This window comes from Halichondria panicea, chromosome 3 (assembly GCF_963675165.1).
Source record: "Halichondria panicea chromosome 3, odHalPani1.1, whole genome shotgun sequence".
In the NCBI taxonomy this organism is placed as follows: domain Eukaryota; kingdom Metazoa; phylum Porifera; class Demospongiae; order Suberitida; family Halichondriidae; genus Halichondria; species Halichondria panicea.
The window spans coordinates 3,559,860-3,572,227 of NC_087379.1; the positions used below are offsets into that span (position 1 = coordinate 3,559,860).

The window sequence follows — 12,368 nt, forward strand, 5'->3', positions numbered from 1 at the left end:
GCCTTTTTCCCAGATTGGTACAACTATACATTCTCACATTCTCCTCAAGGCGGTACTCTGTTTCATCAACAGGGTGTGAAATGATGTCAGGCCTGAACTAATTGTCTCTTCGTCAGCAAAAGTACGATTGCCTCTACGAATGTCAATATAAAAATATGTTAAGCTCGACATTGTGCACTTAGTATACACTTAGTATACATGTCTTGTTTATTCACAATCTCTTGTTAAATTTCTGCACATCAGAATTTTTTTCCCTGCATGGTAGAATTTATAATTACCCTCGAAAAAGACTCCAAGATATCAGACAACCGACCAATGACGAGATCAAAAGTAAGGCTGTCTCATATTAACTGTTCATAAAGGTGCCCTAACTCTCAAGTGTTAGTGTTGTTGAGGTGAGCACTATAATTATTATTATGTGTGTTATTATGTGTAACAGTGGCTTCAACTGGAACTAACACTATTCGTTCGTGGGTTGTTGTACTTAACACTATTATTCTCGATTATTATTTTGCTGACTGTACCTATTCTACATTATACCTATTCTATTCTTGCTGAGTGTGCATGATATTTTTTTACTCTCAGAATTCTGATGACCCCTCTGAAAGAATAACGTTGGTGAAACCAACTCATTCTCGTCTCATCCACAGCAGAAGAAGTGTCTTTCCACATAATGGTGGAACGCGAATCTATCAGTGAAGTTTCAACATAAAATTATTTTAAGATTCATTTGATAGTCATTTGATAGCTTCATATTAATTTTGACGTAGTATATCCAATGCAATGGTATGCCACATTTATTCTTTTGCAACATCACATGTTTACAACGTACACCACCAAATTTGGTTATTTTTACTGGTTGGGTGATAGCTTTCCTAATATCTTAGCTAGCTCGATCTGCATTGGTCTATAATGGTCTATAATGAGAGACGAGCATCCTTGATTCGGCACAGTGGTTGATTCGGTACAGTGGTGGTAAATCAGATGCGACAATGCGACGCTCAATTCATGAAAAGCTTCGTCACTCACAGCTTGGTGTACTTTGTAAAGTAGGTTGTACTTATAAAGTAGGTGTATACTTTATAAGTAGCATGGTTATTTATAAAGTAGAGTGGTTATTTATAAAGTAGCGTGGTTATTTATAAAGTAGCGTGGTTATTTATAAACATTGGTACAAACGGTACAAACGGCACCCCATACATTGCCACTCCAAATGCATTGCTAAAATAATTGCTAAAATAATCGACCACATATTTACTGCTATCAACCAACCTATAAAGTGAATTACATGGTAGTGCTAATAGTAGGGTTGGGTCGAAAACAGCAAAAAGGCCCCCTCTGGATCTCACCCAAGACACAAGACAGTTATTTTGAGTTTATATATCTGTTGCCCATATCATTTGTGACATTTGTGTGAAATATGAACTGAATTGAACATTGTATGAAAAAGTTATAAAAACAGCAAAACAACAACTTTTTGTCATTCTTCTCCTCAGGGTCTTCAGTGAGATAATCTAGAGAACTGTAAGTCCACAGCACAAACTAGTGACACCGTACTGTTCTAAATCACCTTGGGTAGTGCAGTTTCCTTCGAAGTTAAATTTGCTAGGGTGGAAGCTACGCCCTCTTTAATGAGTGCAGAGGTGAGGTCGCCATTGTTTACCTACTGAGCATGCTCAGACATAGTAGAAAGCATAGTAGAAAGCCCCTCTTATCGTAGCAACCACTTGAGATCTATAGCAACAGTAGTGTTTTGCACTGTCGATTCTTACCGCAGCAGTTAATACTCGAAAATTATGTTGAAGCTGCATTCTGAGCCTGCTCTGTCTGAGCTTATGATAGTAAATTATTGCATGCATAAGACCAAAAAACTTATGAAAATTATCATAACAGACACAAACTGCAACAGTGCAAATAAAAATTCAGTACAGTTGCTAGCTCTTTTTTATCCGCATAGTAAAGGTGGATTGCCACCTATTGAAGATATTTGATCTAGCTAGCACCATAGATAAATCTATGCTAGTACCTGTGAAGAAAAATTGTAGGTACAAACAAGCGTAAAAAAATGTTTGAAAAATAATGGTGAGAGTAGGGTTGCATGTTGGATGAGCCGCTGGCAATGAACAAGATGGGTAACCCTAATAGGAATGCCCATTAGAATAGACACACTACTTAAAATATTGTACGTGGTTTCCCAGGACCACTTATTAACGCATGCATGCAGTGAAAAAAGTTTACAAACAAGTGCAAAAAACATTTTGTGAAAAAATGGGGAAGAGTAGGGTTGGAAGAGCATGTGCACTGAAGTAACAAAAAGTTTGAAAACAAGATTAATTGTGGGTTGGTATAGTCTTGCATGCTCCAACTAGTTGGGGGTGGGGCACGATCTTTAACAGTTGGGTCCAGCACTACTTCGAGTTTTGGGTGGGGGTGGGCAGGGCTCATATATCTGTAGAGTCTCAAATTTAATATTAATTTTACACCATGCATGTGTTTCGGTGCTGTAAGTGTTTCGGTGCTGTAACAGAAAGAAACGTTAATTTGAAAAAGCCTTATTCAAATGCGTCATTATGTAGAAACACATGCAAGTTGATGGTCAAATACGTGATCAAGTGTCTCAAATAAACAAAGAGGTGTAGTGCTGGACCCAACTGTTAAAGATCGTGCCCCACCCCCATGCAAGACTATACCAACCCACAATTAATCTTGTTTTCGAACTTTTTGTTACTTCAGTGCCATTTTTTCACAAAATGTTTTTTGCACTTGTTATAATTATGATTGTGCTCAAAACATATATGTTATTATTATAGTATATTTATTATAGTATATATATACCTGTACAGATATCGGATGGAGTAGATATCGGATGGAGTTTGACAATGCTGGGCACATACTCTCGGACACCATCAACTTCCAGTAGAATCTAGAACATATCTCGTCTGATGCAGCTGAATGGATGTGCTTCTTGTAATAGAGGCTACCATTTTCAAACTTAAAGTTCTGCCTGCATTTCTAAAGTTGCCTTTTTTGTTTTGCTGTTAATAGTAGGACTTCCATTTCTTGCTGCCTTCTTCAATGACATGACTAACCCTAACCCTGTCAACAACATGCAACTTTGCGGTCTACATTCCAGCTGTCACTTGCTTCATTGCTACCTACTACTAACCTTGCTCTTCATCGCTCTTACTCTTGCTACTCTCTTACTCTTGCTACTATATACTATATACTTACATTGATGGCAACATTGGTGGGAAGAGTAGTAGAATGACCGTGACACCAGCTTGGTCAACCAATGTATATAGAAGGGTATCGTTCCTTAAAAAGGGTCACAAGCAACTCAGACAGCTCCACATCCTCTTCATCACACCTCAACTCCGCTACGTGAAGTAGCTCAATTAATTCACAAGTACCATAAGTAGCCTGCTCGAAGTTGCTGCATATTAATTCTCGTATACCATTAATTCTAAATCAGACCAAACACTAGAGAAGACGGAAACTTAAGATTGAAGTAATCCATAGAGATCACTGAGTTGTACAGCAGCTTTAACTTTAAAGACTTACAAAAGACTACATTGCATATGATCACAGGCTCAGGTGGGTATATATTAACTGAGCACAGTGCTGAGGGACATATCAAGGGACATATCAAGGGACATCTCAATGTAACCACCTAGGACTTCCCAGAATATCCTAAAATTGTTTATATGCTGCTATCCCTCCCTACCTGTGAGATTCTTTTCATATGCTCCTAGTTGGCACCAGTAATGGATAGAATCAAAAACAATATAAGCTTTGACGTTACAATACCGTAAGTACATGTACATGTATAAATCATATCTTGCTGCAGTAGTAGATAGAAGACACTTTATGAAGCCCATCAATTTATGAAGCCCATCAAGCGCATCATGACCTTTGAACTTTCAGGTAAATTTTTTGAAATAAAGAGCACCATTATAAAGAGCACCATTGCAAGAAAATTTGGACAGTACACTCTACAGATAACAGTTTACAGTACATAGTACAAACGAAGTAACTTGTAAGCAAAACTTGTAAGCAAAACATTTTTTCCACACATTTTCCACACATAATTATATTATTATCATCATTAGCAATGGAATATCCTCCTTGGTGTTTGGCGTCGCACTTGGGTTTGGTTCGTCTTTGCCATCAGAAGACAGGCCAAGGCCATCTCATCAGCGGTGACATCTACAAAAAAAATTTGTTGTGTAATAAGAGTGGGTTTCAAAAAAGGAAGGGCGGTTCAAACACAGTACTGACATCATAGTACTGACATCATTACTAAATATAAGTTCCATCTCGTATGCCACCTACAGATTGAATAAATCAATTTCAGTGAACCACCGGCCAGGCCAGGTCATACGTTATTTCTTCAATACCCTACCCCTATAGTTATGGACACTAATCAGGGGGAGATCTTACATATCACTTATCACTTATCACTTACATTTTGCAAGGGATAGTCCGTACATTTGATGAATCTAAAATATCTGCACTGGACCAAAAATTGAATTTCCTGTACTTCCTGTACTTCTTGAAATACAGGATCAGTGTATGGCATATAGGTGGTCGTTTCCTGCTGATTTCCGACATTTCGTCATGAATTCATAGTAATGGAAATGCTATGTATAATGCTGCTTTTCGGTACTTGACATGCCACATGGCGTACTGCAGATGGCATGTTGTTCTATATTTCATCTACTTACATGTCACATGGCCTATATACATGTACTGTACTACACTGCAGATGGCATGTTGTTCCATATTTAATCTACTTGACATGTCACATGGCCTATACATGTACTGTACTGCAGTGCAGACGCCTATATTTCATCTACTTTACATACCACATAGCGTATATATAATATATACAGTTGGTGCAGACCAGTTGCAGTTGTTCTATCTATACTTGATGTGTCGTGATTGTATGCGGCGCTTGACTCAGCGCTGTCAGGAAGCAAGCGCAAATTTAAATTGTTGAGAAAACATATCATTTATAGTGTAATGTAAAGTGTCAACAATGAACATAATTAATTATTCCAGGCATGCAGACTTGTGACGTCTCGACCGGTGTGACAATTCAATGAATAGGTTCCATTACAAACTGTAGAAAAGAAACAACTAAGCACTGTTCACTTACACAATAAACAAAACGAGTCAACGACATAATTATTATTAGGACGCTGCTAGCCATGCAGCTAGACACGGGGACACATAATGCTCACTATAACTATAGTACACACACCCACTGCCGAAGTCGACCGGCCAGAGCTGATTTAACTGACACAGGGACCCACAATGCTCACTATAACTATATATTGTACACATACACCCACTGCCGAAGTCGACCAGCCAGAGCTGATTTAACTGACACAGGGACCCACAATGCCCACAATGCTCACTATAACTATAGTACACACACCCACTGCCGAAGTCGACCTGATTTAACTGACACAGGGACCCACAATGCTCACTATAACTATAGTACACATAGTACACATACACCCACTGCCGAAGTCGACCAGCCAGAGCTGATTTAACTGACTCCAATAGACGGTCTAAACCAGTCCAAATTAATTGTAAATGCAAAGCAAAGAGGACTAGATAAAAACGAAGTACCATTATACACAAGAAACTTTTTCTAGATATCTCCGTCGTATACGTCTTGCAGTGTGTCACGAGGAACTTTTCTTAAACGCCAAAGCTCAGTGTCGGTTACGAATGAGGATCTAAATTTTGCAAAGAATTTTGAAGACTTAAATAGCAATATGTGACGTTGGGGTATAGTAGCTTCATTCTGACCTGGGGATGATTGGGATATCGTACGTATAGATGCTTGCATTCCAAACTTCTTTGCATTCTTCAAACTTATACACAGAGTCACATTTTGGCAAACAACATATCTGCAAAATTGTTTTGATTTTTTTGTTGTAACATGTAGAGAGAAGGTGGAGAGAAGGTGGATGTAGAGAGAAGGTGGTAGACATTTTGCTATGACCGAACATGGGTGTGATATTTTTCCCAATACCCCAAACAAAACCTTCAATAAGGTTCCAATAGCTGCATCTGAGAGTCCATAAGAACGTCTCATAAATTTCAAAAGAGCTGTTATCCAGGTTACCATGACAAGCATATTTTTATCTTGTATGTCATTGCACTGCTCTAAATGGGGAGGCGATATTTCAATGTCATCAACAATTTCCTCTTTAGATTCTTTCCAAAACTCAACAACGTCTGCAAAAATTAAACTAGTGATCAACATGAGCACATAATTGCTGTACATACCCGTATAGCGCGACATTTTAATTCGCTACACGAACTATTGGAATTATAATGTGAAGGCAAGTATGAGCTTTTAGAGACTATTCCACAAAATATAAAGTGCCTCGAAAATGTTGCGCTGTACGGTAAAATAATACATAAAGGTAAAATAATACATACCTTCCTCGGTTGAATGTACAGTTTCACTTCCACATTCACTCCCACATTCATCTACAGATCGAATTAGAATGACATAATTTACTGTAAGATATAATTATATTAATAGTCTAGCGAAAGTAAAAAAATTCGTAAGCATTAGAAGAACTTGAATCTCCAAAATTAATGATGTAGGAGGATTGTCTTCATTTGCAGATAGGGTTCCATCAGAATTTATAATACTTTGTCTTCGAAGAGTATCAGATGTAATCCACTGTGCAGAACTAGCGTCATAGTATAATCGCTTATGAGCCTTAAAAGACACACTTTGACTACAATGTGGACATAATCTACGATCAACACGTAGGATTGGACGCCCAACAACATTTTTCTCTGGCTCCATCCAAAACCATGTGCTCAACATAATTTCTGAAAGTACAGTCATGGCTACAAAATCTCTTGCAGATAGGGATTATGAGGCATCACTTTCAGGTGGGAAGATGAAGTAACTGTTGCTACAATAATATTAACTAAGTCTCTTTGATACCAGATGCAGATGCTGACTTATCATCAGGTGACGAAGGTCTCACAGAGCTACTTGTAGCCACTAAAAAGAGGAGGCTCAATGGAAAAAAACTTGGTGTGAGCCGGACAAACTGGAGTGGTACAGGAGCACATGTGAATTTATGTGCCACCATAATTTAAGCGCCACGGTAGCATCAGCATATATTTTTAGGTCCTAAAAGGAGTTACTTGTTTTCTTGGAATTATTTTTCTGCCGCTTATTGTTTGCAGCTAGCATGAGCGTCTATACTAGCACCATATTATTTTCTGGCGCTGTAATTACATCAATTACTGAAGGCCTCTTTTTAACTGTTTTTACGTAACCACAACCCCCCCTCCATAGCTCCCCTCCATAGCTCCTGAAGTAACACCCACCTCAACTCCACCTCAACTCCCAATTCAAGGACCACCCGAAATGTCTCTCAGGGTGAGTTTGTGCCATTACCAATTATTTGGACGTTGCACAAACAATTGGTAACCTGGATCATCTGCAAACACGCCTCGAACGCATCACAGCCACACAAAGAAATCTTGCAAGTTGCATTATTCTTACTATCCCATCATTATAATGTACACTTAATCATCACAGCAAATCGTTCCCGTGATTCTAAGGTTCTTAAGAGGTGCATAATAATTATGTTACTCACGTTAACCAGCAGAAAGTGAGTACTCCTGTATCAAGTGATGCTGCAGCAAAGAGAAAAATACCGTCCGTTGTTAGAGTAAGGGATGATTTCTACTCGTTAAGCTTCCGTTATAATTGTTCTTTTCCTAACAGTCTGAAACGCGGAAAACTTACAAGATGCTAGTGGATGATTGTGAAAGCTTCGAAGGATTTTGTATTGGACATGAGTGAGTTACATATGCTTAAACTTGTTGCATTTGCATCCTGCAGATTCACCTGGCGTAGCGAACAGAATCAAGCTGCGCTTCTTACTGAAGTTCAAGCAATAAATAATGGGCCTGTGACATTCAAGGTAAATAAATTCGCTAGATTTGACTACCGTTATTTATCATCCTCGCCTATATACATACTACAAAACTTTGTGCCAGGAAAATTCCTTGTCTGTAAGGGGCAAGTCTGACGGGCGGAAAACAACACGGAGGAGATGTGAGAGGAGTAGACGTGTAAGTAGCGAATCATAGAATCCATGATGACACTAATTTGAGTAGATATTCTTTTTACAGAAACTCCAAGAACGCTTGAGTACATTTCACAAAAAGAAATGGTCTAGTGTTTTGGTGATGGAGTTCATTTCAAGTGGTGATGATGAAAAGAACCACGTAGAGTTGCCTTGGCGAGCCTCCCTGGTGAATTGCAGATCTAGACAGCGAACATCTTTCTACAAAGTCTGCCCAGGCAAAACAGCAAACGAAGGACCGTGCAGTGGTATCTTCTCGGCCACCGCCAGACCGTACAGGGTTACCTGCCTGGGCTTTAGTGTAACTACTGAACATCAAACTGAACATGTTTCTGCAATCATTTTTTTGTCGTTCCATTATAAATTTTATGTGATTATAAATCATATATAATTCGTGGGGATGAAACGTGAAACAACAAACATGATATTGTTTTAGAGATTTCATGTGCATGAAGGTGAATCAACTAATAGAATTTCTGCTGCAAGAAACATGATATTGTTTTAGAGATTTCATGTGCATGAAAGGTGAATCAACTGATAGAATTTCTGCTGCAAGAAACATGATATTGTTTTGGAGATTTCATGTGCATGAAAGTTGAATCAACTGATAGAATTTCTGCCGCATTAAACACGGTATTATGTAGATGTTTCCTGTACATGGGATTTAGCCCTATCTTGTACCTGTCACACAGCATGAAATTCTATGTTTCTATGTGTCATCCACATTTCCATTATAAAACCCACAGAATGAAATGTCATTTTTGGTCCAGAAATGTTTTGGACATGAGAGGTTTTATTATATCCGACTTCGGTGTGGGGTTTCTTAATTCTTCCTTTAAGCGTTCAACATTGCCTGCTAAGTCACCACATATAGATGGAGTAAGTCTCCTCCGTTTTGTTTTTTTTTGTGCTGGTTGGTGTTCCAGGGGGCTGACGATTTAAGTTTTGGCATCGAATGTATATGAATGATTGCCAAGAATCCTAGGAGGAAGCATTAGTGTATTGCGTAACACAATTATTATAATTGGGTAAACTTACATATGAAATGCATATTTGCTACAATCTCACAATCCCTCATACATGATGGCCTGCTAACATGGTAGATAATACTAATTCTCGAGAAACCCTGGCAAAACAAACACCCTAAAGGATAGCCCCCCCATCCAAACTGCATCCTTCCTTCGCCACCACAAGAAGTACACCCGGTTGTCTTTGACCCCTTCGCTCAGCTGCACTTCACACCTCTGGCCTGGACGCATACCAATGGCGTACCTCTTTCAAGAGACGAACTCTGTCACCAACTTGCGAGAAGACTCTGCACCTCCTATGTAGCCCCCCCCCCTGATTGCCCCTTTCCTGACTCGACAAAAACCCTGGGGTTCGCACAGCACGAAGAATAATTGCCAAAGCTACTCCTTAATTAAACACGACATCCAAGAATCGTCGCCGCTGTACACGCAGCTAGAAGGTGCCTTGATTCAGATAACAATGAACCCATTCTCCTAGCAGATGCTACCAACGCATTTAACTCATTGAACTGCAAATTGCCATACGCAGACTCTGGCACCTACAGAGAGCCCACAGATATTTACGTTGATGGAGACTGCCTACTCTCCCAAGAAGGCACCCACACAAGGTGACCCCGCCATGCCTAACACTAACATCAGGAAAATATCTGACCTACGCGAGTGGTGGGACACCTTAACCAAAAAGGCCCAGCCTTTGGATACTACCTAAAGACATGGTTGGTTACATTCCACACCACTACCTTCCACTAGACTGGTCGTCATGGCCGCCATCATGGGAAGCTATCAATATCACAGCAAAAGAGCTGGTCCCTATCGTCATCGCAGCAGCTTTGTGGGTAGCCAGTGGACTAAGTCACGGGTACACTTCTTCTACGACAACATGGCCGTGGTTGCCGTGCTGAAAACCCTCGCTTACTCATTATGCACCTACATTATGCACCTACTAAGATGTCTCGCTTTTTACGCAGCAGAGTCCGCCATTTCTAGAAACAATCTGACTGTTATCCCATCTCTCATTCCACAGGCGGCACAACAAATCATCCCACAAGCAATCCTGGAACTCCTGGTCCTTCAAATCCCGGATTGGGGATCACCAACTTGGACAAACTTACTTTGACAATGGCTCCACTCGAGCTGGAGGAAATACATCCAATTCTGCTCGACAATGAACATTTCCCCCCTACCAATTACAGATTTACGCACAGACTCACTTCATCACACATCTCACACATCATCTCTCCCTTTCAGTCCACTGGACGACTATTAGATCGTACCTCAGCGCTCTGCGCTTTTTTCAATTACGAGCAGGACTACCAGACCCAAGTTTAACTCCGTCACCAAAAATCCTAAAAGGAGCTCACACCTGACCATAAGCGCACCACCTGATATCATGCGAAATGTCGATAAAAGCGAAATGTCGATAAAACAATGCTTTGGGCAGCATTCTGCCTTGCCTTCTTTGGATTTATGAGAACGGGAGAGCTTACTGCATCAACAGCGGGCAACCAAGCCAACCTGCAAGTCAACGACGTCACCGTAGACTCCCATGTAAACCTTCAACTACTGACAATACACCTTCGTCACAGTAAAACCGATCAATTTGGCGCAGGCCATTACATCCACCTTGGCCGTACTTCTAGCATAGTTTGCCATGCTAGGTTATTTGTCTCATCGGCCAACGCTTGGCACTCAAACTAACCTCTTTATTTTCGAAAATGGCAATCCATTGACAAGACCAAAACTCGTGTCACACCTTCGTCAGGCCATAACCCTTGACCCAAAAGCATTCTCTGGCCACAGTTTTCGAATTGGTGCAGCATCAACCGCAGCAGCTGTAGGGCTCAACGATTCTACAATCCAGCAGGCAGGGCGATGGAAATCAAACACATTCAGAACATACATCCGCAAACAGGCGACGCAGCAACTCTCATCTCATAAAGTCAACCTTAAAAATGCGGTTCCCATTTTGTTTTGTTTCCTTGTATCACTCTCTAGTCATGGTATGAATCTTCTTGTATTATATATTAATAATCATGACCATGTTTGAGTGAAGAAACGATTCACGTATATAAATGTATTAAGCATCAACCTTAATTCCAAGAGTATTAGGTCTTGCGGGATTTAAAACTAGTTTATTCCAACCATTGTGCAGTAATGATCATAACTTGCAGCATCTCTCAGATGAAACTTGTCTTCAGTAAACTGCATTTATATAATTTATGTACACAGTCGACACACCATGCTATACGTATGGTAATTATGAATACATGCATAGTGTCAGTAATAATTATTACATACATGTAAGCTTTGCCATACAATGTCTACACTTGCTGTGAGCAAAGCCAACTCCAACTTCGAAACTGATGAGCTGCAAGGGTATCTGCAAGGACGTCTATTCTCTCTGTTCCATTGACTGTAAGAGTTATCCCACCCTAAAATTTGGGTAATGATTAGTTGGTACATCAAATGGATCAGCACGCTGTCCCTTCAAACATTAATACGACCTTAGCTTGTTAATAAAGGGACGAAGTACTGGTTCAAATCCATACTTTTTGATGTTAGGGCACACGCAATTAGTTGAATAGATCGTAAAGTCGACTGGTTGTAGATTTCCAAGAGTATAATAAAACAGACCAGATCCATTTGATGTACCAACTAATCATTACCCAAATTTTAGGGTGGGATAACTCTTACAGTCAATGGAACAGAGAGAATAGACGTCCTTGCAGATATCTTTAATCCATCCAGAAGGTCAATAGCAGCATACAATAGTACTCACTACAAGTTGAAGATAATATTTTGTTTCAGTTAGAATATCATGAAATGGGTTCTTTATTGCAAATTTCACCGACTCGCGATATTTATATAGCTTGCACTGTTTGCTCAACTGTGTGAGATATCATAGCTTGTACTTGATTTATCGCAAAGTTTACGGCTGTCTGAGGGACATGGTGTTGCTCCTTTCAATAGGAAGATTTCTGTGACTGTCGTAGCGGGTGTAGCCTCAGTTTCCATCAACTCTGTTGAGCTCAAGTCACTAGTTTCACTAGTCACTGTTAATAGATTCATAGATTCATCATGATCACTATCCATGCCGATGCCTGGGTCCCCTGAATTCAATGTTGTAACCGAGTTAATATCTCTTCCTCTATGGGTCCTTGACAACATTAACGAGTACCGTATAATTTTCGTGGGGCAA

At 39.9% G+C, this 12,368-nt stretch overlaps 2 long non-coding RNA genes across 8 annotated transcripts; one reads left to right on the forward strand and one right to left on the reverse strand.

Moving 5' to 3' along the window:
- Positions 1-3,094: 3,094 nt before the first annotated feature.
- Positions 3,095-6,564, reverse strand: LOC135333539 (uncharacterized). 2 transcript variants are annotated; one of them, XR_010393962.1, is made up of 4 exons: positions 6,460-6,564; positions 5,821-6,252; positions 4,466-5,747; positions 3,095-4,206 (listed from the first exon to the last, which is right to left on the reverse strand). It is a non-coding gene; the product is annotated as an uncharacterized LOC135333539 (long non-coding RNA). The 2 variants fall into 2 exon arrangements; XR_010393961.1 differs by having other exon boundaries at positions 4,466-6,252.
- A 221-nt stretch (positions 6,565-6,785) lies between these two features.
- Positions 6,786-8,689, forward strand: LOC135333538 (uncharacterized). Of its 6 annotated transcripts, none has more exons than XR_010393957.1 (8): positions 6,786-6,927; positions 6,986-7,113; positions 7,343-7,532; positions 7,589-7,611; positions 7,659-7,721; positions 7,778-7,976; positions 8,053-8,127; positions 8,188-8,689. It is a non-coding gene; the product is annotated as an uncharacterized LOC135333538 (long non-coding RNA). The 6 variants fall into 6 exon arrangements; XR_010393958.1 differs by having other exon boundaries at positions 6,986-7,099; XR_010393956.1 differs by having other exon boundaries at positions 6,986-7,077.
- Positions 8,690-12,368: the final 3,679 nt, after the last annotated feature.